Genomic DNA, 26,273 nt, shown 5'->3' with positions numbered 1-26,273 from the left:
AACATCCATAGAATACAATATTATTAATATTAATAGAATATATATAATACGTTTTTATAAAAAAAAAATAACTAATATGATACAACATTTGTAACATGGCTGTGACGTGTCAACAGAGGAATCTTGAGACATCGGATCCATTTGCAACAGATTTAATATATCAGACAGGTTATACAGGCGTTGGTCAATACTGGCAAACTGGTGTGGTATAGACAAATCCAATCGGGTAGTCAGAGTCCATGCAAAGGGGTCGAGGCCGGCGGCAGAGCAAAGCAATAGTCCGTATGGATAGCGTGGGTCAAACGAAGGCAGGCAGCAGAGGATCAGAAACCACATAAACAGTCCAGTTGGCAACGTGTAATCAGTCCGATAGAAAACGCTCAGGATTGGGAGGAAAACCATCAAAACTTCGCAATGAGAGTACCAGCGTGGCACGCTGATAAAGGGAACAGAAAGGAAGTGAACCGGGTGACCCGGAACCGGAAGTGCACAGTCCCAGGTACGGAATTGTGGGAAACTGAGTCAATATTCAGGTGAGGGTTCCCGCTGGCTGGGAACGGAGGGAGCCACAGAGACCGCGCTCGTAACAGAGCCCCTCCCCTGCGAGTGTCTCCTGGCACGAGGAGGCAACCGACGCCGAGGTCTACCTCTTCCACGGGGCCCTGGTCGATCTGGGTGGGTAGAGTGGAATTCCGTGATGAGGGACGGATCCAGGATGTCCACAACTGGCACCCAGGACCGTTCCTCCGGTCCGTAGTCCTCCCAGTCGACCAGGTACTGTAGGCGACCGTTCCGGCGTCGGGAGTCCAGGATGGTGCTAACTCTGTATGCCTCCTCGCCATCGATGATCAGGGGAGCAGGATTCTGTGGTGCGGTCTCGTCTAGGACCTCCGTCCCCTCGGGCTGACCAGCGGGCTTTAACAGAGAGACATGGAAAGTGGGTGAGATACGATATTCTGAAGGCAGATCGAGTCTGAATGATACAGGGGTGATTTGACGAGTAATTTGAAAAGGACCCACGTACCTGGGACTTAGTTTCTTGCAGGGTAACCGGAGGCGTAAGTTCCGGGTTGAGAGCCAGACCCACTGTCCTGGTTCATAGGAAGGATTGGGACGTCGTTGGCGGTCTGCCTGGACCTGGGTACGACGGACCGTCCGTTGTAGATGGACATGGGCCCGATTCCAGGTCTCCTCACTCCGCTGGAACCATGAGTTGACTGCCGGTAGGTCTGAGGGTTCTCCAGACCAGGGGAACAGGGGTGGTTGGAATCCTAATATGCACTGGAAGGGAGTCATGTTGGTAGAAGGTTTGTGAAGGGAGTTTTGGGCGTACTCTGCCCAGAGAAGGAAACGACTCCAGTCCTCCTGATGTTGTTGACAGTATGAGCGTAGGAAGCGAGTCAGTTCTTGATTAAGGCGTTCCACTTGCCCGTTGGCCTCCGGGTGATATCCTGAGGTGAGACTGATGTTTACATTCAGAAGACGGAAGAAGCTGGACCATAGGCGTGAGGTGAATTGTGGTCCCCTGTCTGAGACGATATCCTCGGGTAACCCATAGAACCTGAAGACAGAATTACAGAGAGCCTCGGCTGTTTCCAGGGCGGTGGGTAGCTTGGGTAATGGAATGAAGCGGCAACCTTTGGAGAACCGATCCACTACTGAGAGGATGGTGGTATATCCCTGGGACAGAGGAAGATCTGTTACGAAGTCCACAGCAATGTGAGACCACGGTCGTTCGGGAATAGGTAGAGGTTGGAGTAGGCCGGCGGGGAGCTGGTGAGAGGCCTTTGAGGTGTTGCAAGTAACACAGTTCTTTACGAATGTAATGGTATCAGTTCTTAAAGTGGGCCACCAGAATTTGTTATGAAGGAGTTGAATGGTAGCCTCAATTCCTGGATGACCAGAGCTGGGGGAAGTATGAACCTCAGAGAGAATGCGAGGACGAAGTATGGCAGGAACATAGGTGAGGTTATCTGGACAATCATTGGGAGGTGGATCTTGGACCTGAGCCTCAGTGATTTCTGTCATACAGTCCCATATGACGGGCGCCATGATCACTGAAGGGGGCAGAATAGCCTCAGGAGGATGAGGAACAGAGTCAGGTTCATGGATGCGGGAAAGAGCATCGGCTTTGGTGTTCTGGGAGCCGGGGCGATATTTAATGTCAAAGTGGAACCTCGTGAAGAAGAGTGCCCATCGTGCCTGTCGATGGTTGAGTACTTTAGCCACCCGCAAATATTCCAAGTTCTTATGGTCTGTAAGAATCGTAAACGGATGGCTAGCTCCCTCTAACCAATGCCTCCATTCCTCCAAAGCAAGCTTGATGGCCAGTAGTTCACGGTTGCCCACGTCATAGTTTTGCTCTGCCGGACTCAGTTTGTGGGAGAAAAAGGCACAAGGGAAGGTTTTTGGGGGTTGACCCTGTCGTTGAGAGAGGACTGCACCGACCCCAGTGCTGGAGGCGTCCACCTCAACGAGGAATGGTAATTGTGGGTCCGGATGGCGGAGGACAGGAGCTGTAGTGAAGCGCTGACGGAGGTCTTGAAAGGCGTGTACTGCGTTGGAAGACCAGGTAAGACGTTTCTCTCCTTTCTTGATCATGGAGGTTAATGGGGCAGCTACACTGCTGAAGTTGCGAATGAAACGTCTATAAAAGTTTGAAAATCCCAAGAATCTTTGAAGTTCCTTGAGGGTCTTGGGACGGGGCCACTCCTGTACAGCAGTAACTTTGTCTTGATCCATTGCCACTCCCTCAGAGCTGATAACATATCCTAGAAAGCCAATTTTTTCCTGGTGGAACTGACATTTCTCCTGCTTGGCGTACAACTTGTGCTGGATGAGACGTTGGAGAACAGACCTGACATGTTGAATGTGTTCAGAAAGGGTGTTGGAGTAGATCAAGATGTCATCAATGTATACAATCACCCATCGGTTGAGCATGTCCCTGAACACCTCATTGATGAAGGCCTGAAAGTACGATGGACAGTTGGACAGGCCGAAGGGCATGACCCGGTATTCATAGTGACCTGATGTAGTAGAGAAAGCCGTTTTCCACTCATCTCCCTCTCGAATACGGATTAAGTTGTACGCTGAGCGGAGATCCAGCTTGGTGTAGAATCTGGCGGATCGAAGCTGTTCCAGGGCTGGAGGAACAAGTGGTAAGGGGTATCGGTATTTCACAGTCACCTCATTGAGTGCACGGTAATCAATGCATGGTCGTAGACCTCCCTCCTTCTTTTTGACGAAGAAGAATCCTGCTGAGGCTGGTGATGTGGAAGGCTGGATAAATCCCTTAGCGAGTTCCTCCTGAATGTACTGCACCATAGCTTCGGACTCAGGCTGTGAGAGAGGGAAGATACGGCCTCGTGGAATAACAGCTCCTGGGACAAGATCAATGGCACAGTCTCCTGGTCGATGGGGAGGTAAAACAGTGGCTTTGATGGCACTGAAGGCCTCAAGCAGATCCTGGTACTCCACAGGGATAGTGTTGCTTGATGATGCCGTGATGGAACTGGATGAAGACTGAATAGTGGGTGCAAGGCAGTGCTGGTGACAGTATGGTGACCACTGTGTGATGACCCCCTTAGTCCAGGAGATGGTTGGTTCGTGGCACTCCAGCCATGGAAAACCCAAGATGAGTGGTGTCTGAGGTGATGTGATAATGAAGAAGCGAATTTTTTCCTGATGACCGGGTTCTAGTTGGAGAGTTAGATCCTCAGTAGTGTGGTTGACGAGTCCAGAACCTAGTGGTCTCCCGTCGAGGGCGGCCACTGCCACAGGAGAAGCACAAGACAAGAGAGACAGCTGGTTAGTTCTCACAAAGTCCTCATCCATGAAGTTTCCCGCTGCCCCAGAGTCAATGAATGCGGTAGTCCTTATGAATCTTTCCCCAGATTTTAGCATAACAGGTATCACACAGCGGTTCACACAAAGTCTGTTAGAACTCACCGAGGTAGGTGGACGTGGTGGTCTGGTAGGACAGGTGGCTCGAATGTGTCCCGTCATACCACAGTACAGACACAGATGGTTACGCATCCTACGTTCTCTCTCCTCGGTGGTGATTCTGGTACCTCCAAGTTGCATGGGTTCGGGAGCTGCTGAAGCTGAGGATTGTGTAGTCTGAGGAAGAGCCATGGGAGGGAAATTCCGAACTGGCTTGCGAGTCCGCATAATATTATCCACCCGAATGGAAAGATCAATGTACTGAGGGAATGTCAAACCTTCATCACGGCAAGCCAATTCCACTTGGAGATCAGAATTTAGTCCCTTACGATAATGAAGCTTGAGGGGACCATCATTCCATCCGCTCTGAGCTGCCAGGGTGCGAAAATCCAAAGCGTAATCCGCTGCGGAGCGTCGGCCTTGACGCAATGCCAGAATTCTCTCCCCCGCATCACCGCTCTCTGGAGTGGGTTGAAATACCTCCTTGAAGCTTTGAAGAAACGTGGCAAACGTGGGGTAAGTAGCCTGGCCCAGATCCCAGACAGCCGTGGCCCACTCCAGCGCTCTTCCCGTGAGAAGAGAGCAAACAAATGCAATTTTGCTCTCATCAGTAGCATACAAGTTCGGTTGCTGATTCACAAACAGAGTACATTGAAGCAAAAAGCCCTTACACTTTGAAGCAGTCCCATCAAACTTCTCAGGGAATGCAAGTCGGGGGCTGGCAATGGCGGCCTGATTTCCCGCGGCGGGTGCAGGTGGTGTGATCGGCGCTGGCGGTGGAGCGGGTGTTGCAGCAGCCCGTAGAGACTGAATCGCCTGGACCAGTTGTGTGGTCAGAGTGCTCAGGTGATCCAGCTGCTGCTGGTGGTGATACAACATCGAAGCTTGTGTAGACATCTCCGATGCGATCTGGGAAACTGTCGCTGGATCCGTGGGTGGCGAAGTTTTCTGTGACGTGTCAACAGAGGAATCTTGAGACATCGGATCCATTTGCAACAGATTTAATATATCAGACAGGTTATACAGGCGTTGGTCAATACTGGCAAACTGGTGTGGTATAGACAAATCCAATCGGGTAGTCAGAGTCCATGCAAAGGGGTCGAGGCCGGCGGCAGAGCAAAGCAATAGTCCGTATGGATAGCGTGGGTCAAACGAAGGCAGGCAGCAGAGGATCAGAAACCACATAAACAGTCCAGTTGGCAACGTGTAATCAGTCCGATAGAAAACGCTCAGGATTGGGAGGAAAACCATCAAAACTTCGCAATGAGAGTACCAGCGTGGCACGCTGATAAAGGGAACAGAAAGGAAGTGAACCGGGTGACCCGGAACCGGAAGTGCACAGTCCCAGGTACGGAATTGTGGGAAACTGAGTCAATATTCAGGTGAGGGTTCCCACTGGCTGGGAACGGAGGGAGCCACAGAGACCGCGCTCGTAACAATGGCTCTGACTGTACATGCAGAGTGATTTTTAATTATATTTATCATTCAACAAAAATAAGAATAGACAAATCTTTTCAGCATGCCGGTCCTTTGTGGAGCTGATTTAACACATTTTGTATAAATACAAAAATATAAATATAAATAAAAAAATAATGACTCAGGGCTCTACGCTTACTTTTCTTGCTAGGAGGACTTGTGCTCCTAACTTAAAAAAATTAGGAGCACATTCAAAACAATAATCAAAACTGATAAAAAAAAATTTGCCTTCCTATTACGAGGTGATATTTGACTCCTCAAAGTGATTTACAGGGGAATTTTGTTTTTACCTTTGTTTTTACATTTTCATGTTTAATGAGGCTCAGAGGTGACATGAGTGCAATCAAAATCATTAATTCATGTTGAGATTAATGTTGTAAATGTTTTTAATGTTTAAAAAATTTTGAATTCAGAAATATTAAAGAATACAGAAATATTAAAGAAATATTAAAGATTTAAAAAACTGAACAGATCTGCCAGCAGGTGGCGGTAAGACACTGATTTAATTATTGAATCATATCATTCATTTGAAATTGTTGGAACGGATGGTTCATTCGGGAATAAAGCAAGTGGCTGTCTTTATGAATGGGAAATTGAATCATTTCACTAGATTCCTTTAAAAACGCACGTTTCATTCATAAACCAAACACCGCTGTGTTTGAATGGAAATGCGCGCAGTTGTGACTTGTTTCAGACTACTTTTGACGACGAAATAGAGTGAAATCAGGCATAGTGTTGTAGTCAGTCAATGTCCAAGTCACTTAATAATAACTTCTTTATTTATCTGCTGTATTAGATCAATATCTCATTTACAAACTCCCTTAAAAATTATTAAAAGCTGTCACTCATCTTAGTTTGCGATATCACAAAGCTCTATTATAATCAACAACGCTCTCTTTTCTGCACAGTCAGTCTCTTATTTACACTCTCTCTACACTTTATTTATGGAAGGATTCGTGATACATGTCTGTGATAAATTACTCTACGTTGCAAAAACATGTAGAAACCTTTGAAACTCCGCTGAGCGCAAACACAAATATGCTGATCGGGTCAGTCGCACATGGTGCTCCTAAATATTTTTTTTACAGTCGCACATACTAATTTTTAGCAGCAAATGCGAGGGAAATGGTCGAACTGTAGAGCCCTGTGGCTGTAAACTAAATACTGCGTGCGGCATCCGGAAGTACAGGCTGCAAAATTCCTGTGCAGCGTTACGCATAGTGCGTAAACATTATCGAGCGCGTATCGAACTGTCATTATCGTTTTATCGGAAAAAAAAACTATATCGTGATAATTATCGTTATCGAATTATTGCCCAGCCCTACATATACCCACTTGCAAGAAAAATAATGAAATTTGTCACACAGATAGAAGACATTCACAATATTAACCAAAACAAATTTGGAGTCTCTAACTCTCTAGCACCATCAACAGGCCAAATTTGCAAGAATGTTTCTGCTAATAACTTTTGAAACTATAAGATCTAAAAGCAAAGTTCTTTTTTTTTTCATTCTGAGTCAAATGCACACAAAAATGTAAATTTCTACAGGTCAAGATTTTGAAAATATTCACAATTTTGAATTTTGCAAGAAATCTACATTTTCAAACTCGTCCTAAATGTTTTGTCAGATTTTCACCAAAATTGTCTTAAAGGATAACTATTGCCAAAATGCAACCTGGGCTGTTTTTTTTTTTTTACTGTAAACGAGACAAACATATATCTAAAAGCATAATTACGACAAACGAGCTGTTTTTGAGATTGACCGTGATTTTGTTTTGTTTTCAATGGCCGGTGGATGGGAGTTCTAGGGGCATAAACTTGAGCGCATCAAAATCGATATTTTTACAACACTAAGAAGGCTCAACACACCATGAAACTTTGCTTGAAGTATCGCCTGGGTCTCTACACATGAACTTGAGCATTGAGAACATTTTATGTACACAGAGTTTCACTGTTTGAGTTTCCGCTCGCGGCCGTCTTGCCAGTCAAGAGGTGTCGATCTCCGAATGCGAGGATGGATAGCTCCTAAAGCATATTTCCATATAAATGCACGGCTAATTCGTTGTTTTGTTGCAAGTGAAAAACAGTATTAACCTTCTAGTTGTAAAAATAGCCTCATATAAGCCTAATATTTCATCCTATGGAGTCCATTCATTCGCATTCGGAGATCGACACTTCTTGACTGGCAAGACGGCTGCGAGCGGAAACCCAAACAGTGTAAGTGAGTTGTTCAAAACCTTTCTTTTTAGTTAACTCTGTGTACACAAACAATGTTCTCAGTGCTCGAGTTCATGTGTAGAGACCCAGGCTATACTTCGAGCAAAGTTTCATGGTGTGTCGAGCCTTCTTAGTGTTGTAAAAATATTGATTTTGATGGCTCGTTTGTCGTAATTATGCTTTTAGACATATATTTGTCTCGTTTACAGTAAAAAAAAAAAAAAAAAAAAAAAAAACAGCCCAGGTTGCATTTTGGCAATAGTTATCCTTTAAGACTTAACAACTTAAGACAATGCCGGCAAAAAGTTATCAAAAGCTTTTTGTTGTACCACATTGTTTTCGTAAAGTGCGTTAACTAATTTGATGGAATTTGTGCAAAAATGGGCATGAGGCTGTATCTTTGCAATGCTATAGCAGATTCAGACCAAACTTGGTACATGTTATACCAAGCATGAGCTGAGTACATGAGTAGTTTTGGCACAGTGCCACCTAGGGCTGCACGATATCTCATATGCGATATCCAATGCGCATCTGTTTGCATTCAGATAGAGCAGCGCTTACTGCACAGAGCTGTAATTCACTGACAAGCTGGACAAGCTAATAACTTTCGAACTGTAAGCACATGAAAAATGACATTTCTGCTTATAACTTCCAACTACCCTGCTCCTGGAGAGCAAACCATACTGTAGAGTTCATTAGTTCTTTATTTTACCGCTGTTGTGTTTGGCCCCTTAACTGCTGGTTGCAGCTATATTTGATAACTTATAACTGTATATTTAATGAAATTTATATAATATTCATATACCAGTTTACCACTTAACCTGCAAAGATTGCTGGTGGCCCAGACATTTTTGGCCATTTCAACTACCCTTTTTTTTTTATCCTAAATGTAATGGAATATGTTTTGTAGTGTAATTTTCACTGTGTGTGAGGATGTTGTATTCACTGATCACATCATTGCTTTGGTTCAAACTCTCACTAAGGCAGAGCCCAATGGCTAACATCATAGTCATATCAGAATATGACAGACTTTTGAAATAATGATTAAAAAAAGGATAAAAGAAAGGTTCAGAATGACAGATGAGAGAGGGACAGAGCAGTACTTCAGACGGATTGGGAAAATAAGGAAAAGGCACAGGATATTTGAAGAGAGGGAAAGAGTAAAAAAAAGACAGATTGAAGGAGCGTGTCAGTGATAGATAGAAACAGGATGGCTATGACAATTAACTGAAAACATCAGCTCACAGTCCAGTCATTATAAACGAAGAGTTATAGCTTCACCTTTACAGTGTGACAGCTCTGACTTAATCAAAAGCATTCACAATTCACACAAGGTTCACTTCACATTCAGTCCCAGGAAAGGATAAATGCCAGCAGACACTCTGTTCTCAAATTCACACGCAACATTTATCCACATAGACTGGATCTGAAATATGTCAGTTGCTTATTGATAATCTCATTAATACTTAAATATTGTTCAATTGCACAAATTAGTGCAGAATAATAAAACTGCCACAAACATATATCATAGTTACGCTATGCTTATTTAATTAAGACTTGAATATTAATTATAGACACATACATTTAAACATATGTACCTTATTATGTATTTCACTTTTAAAAAATATTTTTTCTGAAGTCTATTATGCTCACCAAGGCTGCATTTATTTGACCAAAAAGACAGTAAAAACATAATACTGTGAACAATATTTGCAGCATTGTGAACTATTTGCAGCATATCTTCCATGTCATAATGCCTAGCGAGGCTGTGAAATGCATTCGGTTAGTATGAGGAGAGTATAGCTGCAGTTTTGTTGTCACCCCCTGTAGGCTTCAGTCACATTGGGTTGTCATTGCTGTGGGACAAACAACCCACACCCCCCCCCACCACTCGTCTGCCTCTCTTAACGTGAATCCACAGCTAAACTGCTGGATCGGTGTGACCTGTCCTGTCAGCATGGTGTTCGCTGTGTTGTCTTGCTTTGCTAATGCGAGGAGGCTGGACACAATTTGGCTCCTTTGTGTTCTAGTGGTTCACCTTCTCTGAACGTTGCCCACTGTCATTTTAGTGTTGTGTAATGTGCGAGATGCTGATAGAACTCATGTTGTTTAGCTCACGGGCACGGACTGGCCATCAGCCTGAGGTGTGCTGGACTAGTTATTGTGTCTCTTCTTATTAAGGTGTTCGTTCGTTTTTAACATCAATGAGTAATAGACTTAATGCGTACGGGAATGTGTTGCCACCCTGTCCCACACAATTTTAATCTGTAATGGTAATCTTTGGTATGTCATTGCATTATTGAACAAGCATTACTGTGACAGCAGCTATTCATCTTTATTAAAAATCCAGTGGCATCAGCCAGCAGAAATAATAACTCGTTCAGAGAGTGATGCCACTGAATGATTCCAAAAAGTGAGAAAAGTAACTAATAATAACAACATTTATAAATAAATAATAAATAATTGTATTTTATGGAAAGTGTGGAAGCCTGAATTTAAAATAGCAACTTTTTTCTCACAATTTTGTTAGATAAACAATAAAGTTAGAATGGCAAGATATAAACTGCCAATTCTGACTTTTTTCTCAGAATTGTGACTTTTTTCTCAGAATTGCAAGCTTATGTCTTGCAATTCTGAAATAATGGTTGTTTTTTTGTTATTAACAGGGTTTCTTTCGTTTGTCCTTAGCTGATCATAAACACACACACAAAAAAAGCTTTTATTTTGGCAGCTACTGTACAAGCAAGCAAGTATGAAGCTAGATGCACACACTATAAATGAACAAGATGTGTGAGATCCCCCCCCCCCCCCCCCCCCCCAGAACACAAGACAAAAAGGCTTTTAAATTCTGTCTGCAATCCATGCCAATGCTTTAAATACACATCCACACCATGGGGCCATGGAAAAAAGAAATACATTCTCAAAACATGTTTAGATACTCACTACCAGTATCACTGATTGTGATGATGGCAGCTTAATTCCCAAATACCCATTTTCTTTTGTGTTGTGTATCAACCCAGTGATTTAAATATGAATTGTACTGTTGTTTGTATACTGTATTGATTTTCTGGTGGCTCCTGCTAGGAATACTTTTATTGTGATTGACTGAAAGGCTTTGCCTGTCCTGTATCAAATTAACTCTTTTTTTTTCTTGCTCACATTTAAAGTGTCAAATATTCATTTAGAAAACTCTTTAATCCAGAGGGATTCACACATGAGGAATGGTGCAAAAATAAGTGACTCATCCAACATCCAACACTTTGCTTGGAAAAGCAAAACCACCTAGGCTGCCATTGGTAACTGATTTCCTTAGAGAATTTAGAAAGATACAAGCACTCTCCTTTGTCAGCTGATTGGTTGACATTTTTGCTAAATTGGATCAAGACTGGAAGCGGTCAGAGACCCTCTCCTCCCCCACTGCTCTCTGATATTAAGCATGCACACCCTTGCCAAAATAATCAAAAGGGTGTGCTCATGTGTGTCTGTGTGTGGTCAACCACAAAATTGGTAGTAAAGATAACTGCTATTTGGATAAAATGTCTTCCATTGCTTGAAGGCAGTGGTACATCTCAACAGTCATTTTGTCAGTATAGCTTAACAAAATTTAAATTCTAGTAAACGCAAACAAGAAACCCTATTAGGCTTGAGGTCAGCATAGCTGCCAATTGTAACAGTCATGTTGAGTGCAATCACAGTGGGCTTTCTCAGTCGTATTCATAAGCAGCCAGATTATTTTACAATGGCTGTTTCTGCATAGAAAATGAGAACTGTGTTTGCTCCCTGCCATAGATCGCACTCATCTAACTGTAAACTAGATTCAAACTTGAAATAGATATGCAGCCTTGCTACATATTTGAATGCATTATAAAAAAAAATCAATTTAGCACATAGGATTAAAGTAAACAGAAACAGAAAATCCAGTGCTATCTCACGACCAATTTGTACATATTTTACAAGGTGGCCAATTCGTACAAATTTGTATGACCTCACTTGTAGGAGCGGGGTTAGGAGTAGGTCATTTGTACGAATTTATACAAATTTGGGAACTCGTAAAGTACGTATGATTTAGCAAAAAACATACAAATTCGTACAACCTTACTCAGAGGCAGGCTTAGGAGTAGATAATTTGTACGAATTCGTATGAATTGGGAAACTGTATGATTTAGCAAAAGTCATACAAATTCATACGAATTCACTATTCATACGAACTCATTAAATGCATGATATTTTACAAAAAAAAAATCATACAAATTCATAGAACCTCACTCGTAGGGATGGGGCTAGGAGGTCATTTCAAATTCATATGAATTGGGGAACTTGTAAAATACGTATGATTTACCAAAAATTTTACACATTCGTACAACCTCACTCAAAGGGACGTGTTTAAACAAACTGAGTAACTTGTAAAATATGTATTATTTAGCAGAAAACCTACAAATTCGAACAACCTCACTCGTAGGGGCAGGGTTAGGGGTAATTCGTACAAATTAATAGGAATTGGTGAACTTGTAAAATAAGTATGATTTAGTAAAAAGATTACAAATTCATACAACCTCACTCATAGGGATTAGGTTAGGGGTAGGTCATCCGTGCAAATTCATAAAATACAATACAATACAAAAAATATGTATGATTTAGCAAAAATTTTTACAACCTCATTGTGGCAGGGTTGGGTCAATTGTACGATTGATTTTAAGAATTGGGGAACTCGTAAAAAAACCATACAATTTAGCAAATATCATACATGCATACATATGAATTGAGGAACTCATAAAATATGTATGATTTAGCAAAAATGTAACAATTTGTACGACTTTACTCGTCAGGGTGGGGTTAGGGTTAGGTTAGTCTCGCGTAGCCAGACCTTCAGGCTGACAGCTGAAGGTCTGGAATTCATGGCAGCTTTCATTGGCCAAGGCCCTCCCATAAGGCCGTTTGACCGACATGTCAAACAACCAATCACAGTTTGTTTCGTTCAGCGTCACGTTTTGGTGCGTGGAAATGCCCCCACAACAACAGACTGGCATGCAACAAGTCAGTCATTGAAATAACCAGCATTGAAAGTTAACGAAGAAAAGGGAGAACAAACAGTCAGTCAGTAATTTGTTCACGAATGTCGCAAATGTGCATAACAATAATGGTGTCTGCATAAGCATCTTTTAGCAAAAGTGGAGAGTAAATCAGTCTGCGCTTTGTTTCCCGGTGGACCGAAAATAAACGCGACACTCGTGTCTCCCAGAAATCTGATAAAAATTCAACTAATCAGATCACGACTTCGACATTCCTGAAGTGTTTCCAGTTAGGTGTACCATATGCATCAGACGTTTAGCCAACGTTCCGTGGGCGTGATGTCTGAGGCTGAGACTAGGGTTAGGTCATTAATTTGAGTTCTTACGAATTGGGAACTCATAAAATACATAAGATTTTACTAATTTGTGTGGAAAAATATGTATGATTTAGCAAAAATTTAACAAATTCATACGACTTCACTCATAGAGGTGGGGTTAGGGTTAGGTCATTTGTACAAATTGAGGAACTCGTAAAATATGTATGACTTAGCAAAAAAAAATAAAAAAATACAAATTCATATGACCTCACTCATAGGGGCAGGGTTAGGGGTAGGTAATTCATACAAATTCATATGAATTGGTGAACTTGTAAAATAAGATTTTGTAAAAAGATTACAAATTCGTACAGCCTCACTTGTAGGGAATAGGTTAGGGGTAGGTCATTCGTGCAAATTCATTTGAATTGGGGAACTAGTAAAATACATATGATTTAGCAAAAATCTTACAAATTTCTTACAAAATAAGTATGATTTATGATTTTTACAACCTCATTCACAGTGGCAGGGTTAGGTCAATTGTACGAATTCATAAGAATTGGGGAACTCGTAAAAAAATGCACACAATTTAGCAAAAATCATACAAGTTTGAACAAAAAATACATCTGATTTAGGAAAAATTTTACAACCTCACTCATAGTGGCAGGGTTAGGTCAATCGCACAAATTCATAAGTATTGGGGAACTCGTAAAAAATACATATAATTTTGCAAAAATCATGGAAGTACATACGAAAAATATGTATGATGTAGCAAAAATTTTACACATCCATACAACCTCACTCATAGGCAGGGGCGCCGCTAAGGGGGGGAAAGTTAGGACAATTCTAAGGGCCCACGCCCTTTAGGGGCCCCCAGAGATCTGCTTTGGTGTGGTAGGGGGGGCCCAACCTCATATTTTGTCATAGGGCCCAAAATTGCGAGCGGCGCCCCTGCTCATAGGGACAGGGTTAAGGGTAGGTAATTTGTACAAATTCATATGATTTGAGGAACTCGTAAAATGCGTATCATTTAGCAACAAACCTACAAATTCGTACGACCTCATTTGTAGGGGTGGAGTTAGGGGTAGGTTATTTGTACGAATCCATACGAATTGGGGAACTTGTAAAATATGTACGATTTACCAAAAATCATACAAATTCGTATGACCTCACTCGTAGGGGTGGGGTTAGGGGTAGGTTATTCGTACGAATTCATACGAATTGAGGAACTCGTAAAATATGTATGATTTAGCAAAAATTGAACAAATTCATACAACTTCACTTGTAGGGGTGGGGTTAGGGTTAGGTCATTCGTACAAATTCATACAAATTGAGGAACTCGTAAAATATGTATGATTTAGCAAAAGAAAGTACAAATTCATATGACCTCACTCATGGGGGCAGGGTTAAGGGGTAAAGAAAAATTGTGACGTATTGTCAAGTATGGTGACCCATACTCGAAATTGGTGCTCTGCATTTAACCCATCCAAGTGCACACACACAGCAGAGAGAAGTGAACAAACACACACACTGTGAACAGCACCCAGGGGAGCAATTGCTCAAGGGCACCTCAGTCATGGTATTGAATGTGGAAAGAGCGCTGTTCATTCACAATCGCCACCTTCAATTCCTGCCGGTATGGGAATCGAACTGGCGACCTTTGGGTTACAAGCCTGACTCCATGACTGCCCCATGTCATTCGTATGAGTTCATACGAATTGGGGAACTCATAAAATACATATGCTTTGGCAAAAATCGTACAAATTTGTACAACCTCACTGGTATGAATGAGGTTGTACAGGCGAGGTCATACAAATTTATATGAATTAGCCACCTGGTAAAATATGTATGCATTGCCATGAGATTGGGTTGAAAAAACAGATCACATGCTTCAGACAGTGATCTGAAGACATGATGGCCTCAGGGTTTCCAGCAGTAATTAAATCAGATAAAAGTTCAAATGAGTATCCAAAGACTTTATTTCTTAAATTACTGGTTTGCTCAGCTGTGCTCAATTCAGACCCAAGTCTATTTATATTCTCTTGTGTGTACAATACTGTTCCAAAATTGGGGTTGGTAAGATTTTTAAATGTTTTGAAAGAAGTCTCTGATGTTTACCAGGGCTACATTTATTTAATCAAAAAATACAGTAATATTATGAAATAGTCATACAGTTTAAAATAAGTGTTTTCTATTTTAATATATTTTAAAATGTATTTTTTTCCTGTGATGCAAACTGAATTTTCAGCAGCCATTACTTAAGTCTTCAGTGTCACATGATCCTTCAGAAATCATTGTAGTATGTTAATTTAATATGCAGTTTTCTTTTATTTAATTATTTTTTGATGAATAGAAATGATAATAGCATTTATTTAAAATATAAACTTTTGTAACATAAATGTATTTTCAGTCATTTTTGATCAATGTAACCTTATTTCAAAATAAATGAAAAATCCTACTGACCCTAAACTTTGGGAGTACCGTTTGGAATGGTAGTCTATATCTGTGTATGTATTTACACAGAGCTTTGGAAACCACACCAAATTTCAATGTTTTTGTGCACTCATGCTGAACAAAGCTCATTCTGATTCTAAATTTCTTTTATTCATGATCTTTATAGGTACTTTGACAGAATCTGTCAAATATGTGGGCCTTTCTTCTAGTAACACACACAAGGCATTATTTTATCCTCCCCCACTTTTGCTCTCTAACTATAATGAATGTAACATGAAGGTGCTTCCAAGACACTGCCCTGGAGCCAGTTCAGGGAGGCATGTGAGGGCAGAGATTATCAATTTAATCAGGGATCAGATAGCCAGCAGATGATTCTCTGGATGGATGGTGTCCATCACAAACACTGAATGTAATTCCAGTCAGGCAGAACATGATCTCTGGACTAAGCTAGTGGGAGAGTGGACAGTTTGCTAGTGACTATCAGTGTTGGTGTGCAACTACCTAAGAATAGTGAAGCTCTATCTATCTGTCTGTCTGTCTGTCTGTCTTGTTTAAAAATGTAAAAAAAAATGAGGCTGTAATCATGAATCATGTAATTATAAACTCAAAAGAAAACTATCTCTTTCAATAACTTTAATTTAGTTAGCTACTTTAAATTATGATAGCTTGTAGCTTGGCACGCTACAGTTTCAAAGCAGCTGCCAAATTTAGAAGACTGTCCTATTTGTTTCCAAGAGCTACCCTGTGGAGTCTGGGTTTATTGAAATATGAAAAATCCTGGTTTTAGTGCTAAACAGGTGTGAAAGCTCCCTTCCACGCTTATCCTCTGGGAGCTCCTCAGCAGGAGAGATCTACTGGATGCTATCAGTCAGAATCCAAATGTTACATACCTGATTACGTGACAGAAATGCTCTTTCTCTCTTTGCCTAGCACAGACATGACAATAGTTAGATGCAACACTTCACTCAGTGAAGGTTTTCTATTTCTGTCCAAACCATTTGTCTTATCTATTGTTATGGGACAAGTGCTAATACACAGTGTGAATGTTTGTTTGTTTGAATGTGTGTTTGAAAGAACTGAGACTTTGTTGTGTAGTAAAGATAAGTCCATACACAGCTGTTATTAAAATTTAAACACTGTTGAGTAATTGCATACTCTCTTCACTCCTCAGTGTACTTTATTTTAACACCACTAACTGAAATGACCAGAGTTCCCTGGGGTGCTCTGTCTCATTCTCTATACTTCATGTAAGATCCTCATTTCCTGACTTTTCCTTTGCCAGATGCTTGAAGTATGGCTTGGGTCTCCAACAGTCACTTTATTGACAAGGTCAGTGTAATTTCTGTTTCTCTGTGACCCGACCTCTATAGATCTTTGCCCTTAGCTGCACTCCCAACAGCGTTCCACTGGTATCACAGAATGCCGGACACGGACTGGAAATCTGAAAAGACTGCTGATAAGATTCATGAGATGCATTGAGAACAAAGAGAAAGATGAGTTCAGGTATACCTGCTGAATAAATATCTTAGCTTTTCTATCAAAACCTTGAGAGCTGCCTGTGTAGTTATCATAGGCGTGCTGCTGATATGAACCAAAAAAAAAAAACTAAAAAATTCCAAAAGGTAGGCAAGTATTTGAATCCTGCCTCCTAAGATGCCTTTGTTTGGTCAACATTTCATGTATCTTTTACAGAGAATCCGTATATATAAAATTATATATAAAATTTAGAATATCTGAATTTTAAATATTTGTTCATTGCTAAAATAATAATTAGAAACTATTTTACTAAAATGTACAATATATTGTGCACATTTATATATTGTAGCACAGTTCATTTCTACTGAAGAAGAAAGCTTATTTCGTTTTTGTGTGTTCATAGTCTCATAGCCTACACAAACTAACATTACTAACATTAAACACACACATTTAACATTGTGTTGCCATCACTAACAATGAACTGATTATCCGTGACACAAAAGATGGAGTGAGGATACACTACATCAATATTTGGATCAATGCAACCACAGACATTGGGCTCTGCTAAGATCTGCACCTTTCATCTCCACCTTATATGTGTGGTAATGTAATATACTTTACTTTATGTGCACACATACACAAATAATGGACAAACATTATTTCAGGCGGCTAAAGTTTCAGGCTGCTAAATACAGTCTATGTTTACAAAACCTGAAGAAAATCATGGTTAAAGTATTAGTTTATCCCCCCAAAAAATTCTCACCCTCTGGCCACCAATGAGTGCTGTCAAAATGATAAAAACAGCTGTTTGAAGTGTCAGTCTCACGGCGACCACTGACTGTAAGCATTTCATGCAAAATCTGTTACATTTTCAGCAAATTGTAATTTTTGGTTGAACTATTCCTTTAAGAATAATTCATTGTTAAGAAAGGTTTGCAAAATCCATTCCCTGGAGCTACTTGATTATAATAAAAGCATGTTAGTGGAAAAAAATGAACGTCAAGTTCATTTTAATTTCGATATAGCGCAAGATCACAATAGAAGTCATTTAAGGTTATCTTTCCTATAGAACAGGTCTATACATTGTTTTTTATTAAACAAACTAAATTGCCTTATGTTATTTATCTTATTTACACGAAGGCATGTCATTTCTGTCTATACATGGTCGCGCGTTTACAATGTCTCTTCCACGAAAACGCAGACTCCATTCATAAAAATGGAATTTACTATAGCGCAAGATGCCGCGGAATTCGTTGATTTTTGGATTAATAAATCAAAAGTTGGTGTGTCACTTAATTCAAATCGCGATATGGACTAGTGTCTGTGAAAACTGAAATGCAAAAAGACCATTTTAATATGAATCCTGCATGTTCCGTTTGCCTCTGTATGTATGAATGGCTGAGACGCGTTTTTTTTTTTTTTTTTTTTACATGCATACTGAAGCACTCATGAAGCTCCCTCTAATTTTTGGCATTTGCATCTAACATGAACAGATAAACTCAATCTCCAAATCTGCTGTGAGTGTCACTTTTACCGTTTCATTTGAGAAAACTAGCATCATATCATACTGTACAGTGTACACACAGAAACTTCACGGCAACCTGTCAAAATAAAAGTACGCTTTAACATGAAACAGATCAATATTAGTCTTGTATTACTTTTGTACAGTATAATGTACAAAACATACATAAAACAATGTATATGATAAAAAAATTAATATTACAACAAGATTAACCACTTAATTGTAGAAAAAACACTACAATTATTATTTAAATGTTTTTAAACTGAATATAATTTTTCTTCCATGTAATGATTTTAACAGTAAACTTCTGTTTGTTTGCCAAAAATTAAAAGGGTTTATTTTTCATTTGATTAAAAATAAATAAATGTTTATGCTTTTTGATTATCAGAAAAATTAAAGCACATAAGAATTTAAAAAAAAAATATAAATAAATTGTAGAGCCCTCAAAATGTTAAAATAGAGAGTTTATTTTCTTAATTTATAAATAGTCTTATTTTTCCACTGAAATGAATGTTTTTGTTATTACACAAAGTAGGCTAAAGTACCGGGGAAAAAAGTAACATGGCTAATTTATTTTGTCTGTTTTAAAGACAATTTTACAACAGTTTTGTTTATTAAACTTAATACTATGTTATTTCATTGTGAAATGTTTTATGCACTTCTTGTGCACTGAATACATTTAGAATGTATGTATGTAGCTTGTTTGAAAAAGCAAAAACAGTTGCCAAAATCGCAAATAAAATCGCAATCGCAATATTCGTTCAAAAAATCGCAATATTATTATTTTGTCCATATTGCACAGCCCTACTCAACACATGGTGAAATTTTTGATAAAACCTTTTTTAGGTTTTAATACCATATTCCAAGAATGGAATTTTGAGACAAACGGATTCAAAGTCAGACGGGTTTTACTTTCACTTCACGGGTTTAACAAGAGCTGTCTGTCAAGTCAGGAGTGCTATGTTGCATCATTACACAAACAGATTAATGTCTGTTTTCCATTGTCTATCATGGGCATAGTCTGTGAACTTTTGATCACCCCTTGTATGCTTAGGTAGTACGAATAGTGTACCTTGTAGTTTACATTTAGAAAAGCACTGTTTTTAAGAAAACAACTGTTTGCGCACCTTTTCATATAACAGACTGTCATCAGACTCCTCCTCTTTAGTAACTTCATCATCCGATTCTTCATCTCTAGGTGAGAAATCGTCCATTATAACATCGCTTAGGGCACTGACATCACCAAGACTGAGCAGATTGAGATGAGCAAGATCGTTTAAATGAGCAACTGTACGTCAGACTGCGTTATATCTCACAATATTAAAAAATAAATAAAAACCTGTGCATGCCGTAGTTTACACAGGACTGGCGGGGAATGTGCATTGATACACCTTTATTAAATATGTTGAATAAAGGGGTGAATAAAGGCCTCCCGTAGCGACTCGATACGTTTTGGCTGATGACGTAGGACATCAGCGTAGTGCATGTGCCAGTGAGAAGTGCCGAACGCGGATGCCAAAAGGGGAGAGAAACAAATCGCGAATCGGGCACAAATTAAAAATACAAAACAAGGATTTGTAAAGAAAAATGTCGGATGATTAATATAATCCAAGAGGACTCTGGTTTTCCTTTACTAAAGTAAGGAAACTCCGCTTTCTTTGCTCCTGTAAACAAATATTGGTTCTCGCTAGACTAGCGTATTCTCACCGGCATATGCGCTACGTTGACGTCCTATGTCAATTACCTGGAACGGCTTGAGAAGCTGGAGAAACTGTTCATAGCATTTTAAATATGGATATTTTTCTTACAAAAATGCATCGATTCATTGCTATAGCAGCAAAAAAACAAAAAAATAAATAATATGTTGGGCTTGACTGTATATCAGGACAGCCACAGTGGCTCAAGCCCTAATCTGCTCAGGCTGGTGTATACATGCACAATTCACCATTCACTGTATGTGGATTTGGCTTCAGCTGCACATAGTATTGCATCACTGCAGCACAAGATCAAAACTTGTCCCTGAAATTTCACAGTGGTCTTTAAACCTACTGCATGTTCCCAAGCTAAGAATAGCTTTTATAAAATTAACAACTTCTGTTCTACTTTTTCGAATATTCTTACAAGATGTTCACCCAGGTTAGTCTGTGTTCTGTCAGGTCAAGTGGAAACAGAAAACAAGTTAAGTGGACAGGGAAGAGCTCTTCTGCAAGCCTGTGAGAGGTATTTTTATTGATGGAGTAGATGCAGCTTTACTAAGCATGAGCTTAGAAAAACAGGAGCTCACACACACTCCACAGGATGTGACAGCAGTGACACTGATGTCTGACAGAGGTTTGAGCTTCACACATCACCTGCCACACAGGGAACTTAAATGTCACAGTTACAGCCTATTTTCGCCACTATATGCAAACCGTGACCAGCATGCCTAACACAGATAATAGAGCCCAACCTGGCATCTTATTTCACTGTATGTCACCACCACACCACTGCTTCTTCACTAAGTATTGACATAACTACAGATAATAGCATATTAATGAAGTTTTATGTGGTGTTTATGAGGAATCATATGGATATTTTAGGAGTTTTATATATCTTTTTGTGCCAAAGACATATGCTACCACTCAAAAGGTTTGGAGTCAGTAAGATATTTAAGAAATTAACACTTTTATTTAGCAAGGATGAATTGTGTTCATCAAAACTTCAAATAAATAAACTTTCTAGTCATCGAAATATTCAAAGAAAAAAAAAGGCTACCATTTCCACAAAAAAAAAAAAAAAAAAATAAGCAGGTCACCCTGCTGAAAAAAACAAACAAAACAATAGAAACCATCATAATTTGTAATGGTTTTTCTGGTTATAATGGAAATTGTAATGGTGCCAATTGGTCTCTACTGGTAATTGGTCGCCTTCTATTGGTTGTTTGCTAAAACCACAAAATTCTAATAGAATATACCCCAAAACACACTACAGGAAATCATTTCTTAATGGTTTTAATGGTTAAAAGTTGATTGTTTGTAATGGTATTTGTAGTGGAAATTATTTGAATTTCTGTGATGGTTTCTATTGTTCTTTTTCAGCAGGGCAACTTATTTCAACATAGAGGTGTCACGACATACTGGTATTGACAATTATCGTGCTATTGTCATTGTGGTAATTAGGGGTGTCCCAATATACCAGTATTGGCGATATTTAAAAATTAACAGTACACATATCATATGACACAATTATCTATTATAACAGTGCCATAATTAAGCACTAAACTCTCACCTGTGATTTGTTTAATATATACTCGACACCAGAGGGTGCCCTCATGCAGAAAGTCCACAAGCTAGACTTATAGGAGTAATAAAACAAATACATTTACAGGAAATTCCTTACATGGACAAAGGCTGTAGCTGTATCACTGTATAGAATACTATAAAATAAGAATCAGTTTACAGAAGAAAATTATTTCAAACACTTGATTGATGCTAAAATGCAAGTTTGGAGTGAAAATATGTAGTTATTCTCATAAATTATCTTACTTAGACACTGTGCTGAACTAAAAACTGTTAGCATTTTAATAGTCCCTTCTGTTTAGTGTAATTTATTTGTTTAGTTAGTTTTACAAGATACTAGTTACTAGATATCACAATATATTGTTATCGTGGATTTTTGATAATCATGTAGTGAAAAATCTGATATCATGACAGCCCTATTTCAACACTGATAAGAAATAAGCCTTATAGAATGATTTTTGAAGGACCATGTGACACTGAAAACTGGAATAATTGCTATCACCGAAATAAACTACATTAAATATATTTTTAAGAAAAATGTAATATTTTACAATATCTCTTTTTAAAACTGTTTTATATAAAATGAAGACAGCCTTGGTGTATGGAAGCCTGTTTCCGCCACTGAATAAAACTATATAAAAAAAAAGTAATTGTGACTTTTTATCTCACAATTCTGACTGGATACAAACTTCCAATTTAGATTTTTTGTTCTTAGAATTGTGAGATATAAACTTACAATTGCAAGTTATGAAGTCAGAATTGTGAGATATAAAATCGCAATTCTGAAAAAATAAATCAGAATTGCATGATATAAGCTCACAGTTGTGAGTTAAAAAGTCAGAATTGTGAGATATAAACTTTTTCATCTCAAAATTGGACTTCATTACTTGCAATTTATTTATATCTCGCAATTCTGAGAAAAGGTCAGAATTGCAAGAGACAAACTTGCAATTGCGCGGAAAAAGGTCAGAATTGAGAGTTTATATTGCACAATTCTGAGAAAAAAGTCAGACTTGTGAGTATAACTCACAATTATGATTTTATAACTTGCAAGTTTACATCTTACATTTCTGATTTATAACTTGCAATTGTGAGTTTATATCACTTCTTCTTCTTCTTTGGTCCCTAGCTGGCGGTCGGCAGGGAGGGTCATCCTCGAAGCCAATACGCTGCTGTGGGTGCCGTAGGAGTACCGATTTCACCAACAATTTTCTTCCATGCCTGTCGATCCGTGGCTACAGTTTTCGCTTGCTCGAGGTTGAGACGCCATGATTTAAGGTTGTGTTCTATATGTTTGACCCATATCATCTTCGGCGCGCCGCGTCTAATCCTCCAGTGGTCAGGGCACTGCCGCCAAAGCAGTCGATATGGCAAACGATGATCGCTCATGCGGCAAACATGGCCGAACCATTGCAATTGCCGACTCTGAATTTGTTTGTCAATTGATGGTTGATCATGGCATCGGTGACGTATCTCGTCGTTGCTAATGCGGTCGCGCAAGGACACTTGAAGGATTTGTCGCAGGCATCGCATTTGAAATACCTCGAGCTTGTTGAGGTCATACTTGAGAATGACCCAGGCTTCAGATCCATAGAGGAGAATTGGGAGTATCATCGATCGATACAGGCGGATCTTTGTGGAAAGGGTGACGTTAGATTTCCTCCAGACTCACCATCGGAGGTAGGCAAAAGCAGCCGTCGCTTGTCCGATTCTTGCGTAGATGTCTGCCGTCGCTGCAATTTTCTTCTCTTGGATCAATGAGCCGAGGTACTTAAATTTTTGTACTTGTTCCAGCTGCACATCCTCAAGATATACAATTGCTGGTGATCCATCGGTTGTCATGACTTTAGTCTTTTCGGCACTGATCTTGAGGCCATAGGGTCGAGCGTGGCGAGCAATGTCATAGAGGATGTTTGTGGCTTCGGCATCATCCTGCGCGAAGATGGCGCTGTCGTCGGCAAACATGAGGTCTGTTACGAATTGGTCATCTGCAAATTGAACCCCGCGGTGACCCTCAAATGCTCTGTGCATGATCACATCAATAACTATGTTAAAAAGCAACGGGGATGCTACATCACCTTGCATTACGCCAGTTTTGATCAGAAATTCATCTGAAAGATCACTCCGAATACGCAAGAGACTTGTTGAGCCATCGTACGCCGATTTATAGAGACTGATGACCTTTGGAGGGATACGGTCTACCTCTAGCGTTCTCCACAGTGCAGTTTCGAAGGCAGATTTGAAGTCAATAAAGGCAATCACTGTTCGCTGTCCATATCGGATATACTGCTCGACCAATTGCCGGAGGGCAAAGATCTGATCGCAACATCCATGCCCTGGTCGGAATCCAGCTTGTTCTTCACGGCTCGTCTGTTCGTGGTGCTTTAGGAGTCGTGACCGCAGGATTTTCATGAAGACTTTGCTGACGACTGAAAGAAGGCTGATTCCGTGATAGTTATTGCACTCACGGCTGTCACCTTTCTTGTGGAACGGGATAATGATGGCCTTCTTCCATCTTGTTGGGACTTTGTCGAGTCTCCAGATCATCTTGATGAGGTTGTGGAGTCGAGGGAGGAGGGTGTCGCCACCGGCCTTGATTCCTTCCGCGGCAACCTGATCCAATCCAGGTGACTTCCCATTTTTCAAGGCGTACACAGCGAGCTTGACTTCTTCGAAAGTCGGTTCGGGATCGGACATCGGCGCAGGTGGTAGATCGATTACTGGCGGCGCTGCAGGCGAGCCTTGAGGTGGGTCATGATTGTAGAGACCATCAAAGAATTCCTTCCAACGTTGTAGGCGTTCGGCCGTCAAGCGAACAAACGTGCCATCGGCTTTCTTGAGGTTATCATTTATGGACTTGGACTTGCCACTAAGACCACGCAACATGCGGTAGAGTGTTCGGTACTCATGCCTCGACGCTGCTTCTTCAAGATCATGGGCCACTTGGTCCCAGTAGGATTCACGGTCCCTCTTCATCATCCTACGGATGTCCCGGTTTAATTGCCGATACCGTTCAAAGTCGACAACCCAGTCAGCAAACAATTTTGGCCCAGATTTGGCATGCATCTGGCACAGCTGGCATTTATCCGGCACTGGCATACAGCATGTGGGCCAAACATGGCCCGAGTTTGGCAGAGATGGTACCGGTTTTAAGGCGGCACACAAGACCTGGGCCAGATGTCAGATGTAGTATTTGGCCCAGATGTCAAATATAGATATGTGGCCCACATAAGATTGGCCATATTTCACCCACATTTCAAATATTTTTTATATAAAATCCCAATGTTTTAATACACAAAGAAGTTTCCATCTTCATGTTTGCATTCTGGGTCTAATGCCTTGAAGTTAATCCAGGCAACAATGAAGATTTAATTATTTAAATTATGAAAATCAACTGTAATTGTTTGATTTCAGTTCATAAGTTTTTTTTATGCCATGAATGTACACCAGTAGACTTTACTTTTCATAATTTATTAACATTTCTATAATGTGATTAAATCCTGCATTCAAAATTATAGCTAACCCTGGTGGATTAAAATGAAATTATGAAACTATTTATTTTCAACACCACACAACATTATTTAATCACAGTCAAAGTAACTATGAAATGTGCAACAGCAACAATACTAATGGCTTTATGGTTTTTATACATTTAAATTTAAATGTATTGTTTTTACGTTTGTTTGTTTACTGGAAAAACTTTTACCCAGCGCGCACCATTCAGGATTTCAAAAACCCGGAAATGCGAAATTAGCCTATCAGAGCCCATCAGAGCAATGTTTTCCAAAAGGCGTTAATTGTCATTTGCAGTGCTTAATGGGATTGTAGTTTTATTTACCCACTTGGCTGTAACACACAGTCTCGTATTTTTGTCTTTTTGACAATTTTTATTTTTATTTTTATTTTATTTCAGATCGAATGTTTTAAATGTTGTGATTCACGTTGTAGCTGGTTGTTATGATTTATCACTTATAACGCTTTAATTAACAAATCTTCAATAAGGAAAAGTGAATACAAATACTCCCGGAACCATATGTCTTTTCAAAAAAGCAGGCGGACGCTGCAGTCTTGCACAGACTTCTGAAACCAAAGCGGTAAGTGCGAACATACGCATATGTATCGTTGCAAGTTTACTTCTTCTTACATTTTGCTTCGGATTTATTAATTAATTGACGTTACACGCGAGTGCCCTTGTTTTAGCAGCACGTGAACGCAGTTTTAATCTACGTGTTGTAAATACAATAAACTATGTCACTAACTTTACTCCTGAAAAAGTCAGTATTTTTCTTATGTCACTTAAATTTAATCGTCTTTGACAGATGATTAGGGTTATAATTAATTGTAATGGTATTTGTTGTTGGAGCCAATGTAACGTTATATATTAAATTACAGATAAAATTATGCATTTTTGTTGTACCAATGTTTTGGAATTTCATTTGTGGTGTATGTCATGTTGAAATTGAGTAAATGCTTGGAAAGGGGTATACATGTTTCTTTATTCTACTTCACCTTGAATGTAATTTATTTGAATTTAACTAAACTATTTATAAATGGGCATCAATAATCATTGTCAATACACTCCAA

At 39.7% G+C, this 26,273-nt stretch overlaps 1 protein-coding gene across 1 annotated transcript in view; it reads right to left on the bottom strand.

Annotated features, from left to right (window-relative positions):
- glra3 (glycine receptor, alpha 3) overlaps nucleotides 1-26,273 on the bottom strand; it is a 94,614-nt gene that overhangs the window by 57,139 nt on the left and 11,202 nt on the right. The gene's annotated exons all lie outside the window — the stretch shown is intronic.

The sequence above is a fragment of the Garra rufa genome, chromosome 6 (assembly GCF_049309525.1).
Source record: "Garra rufa chromosome 6, GarRuf1.0, whole genome shotgun sequence".
Taxonomy (NCBI): Eukaryota; Metazoa; Chordata; class Actinopteri; order Cypriniformes; family Cyprinidae; genus Garra; species Garra rufa.
Note: the sequence above shows the minus strand (reverse complement) of the source record. Positions and strands in the feature narration are given on the sequence as shown.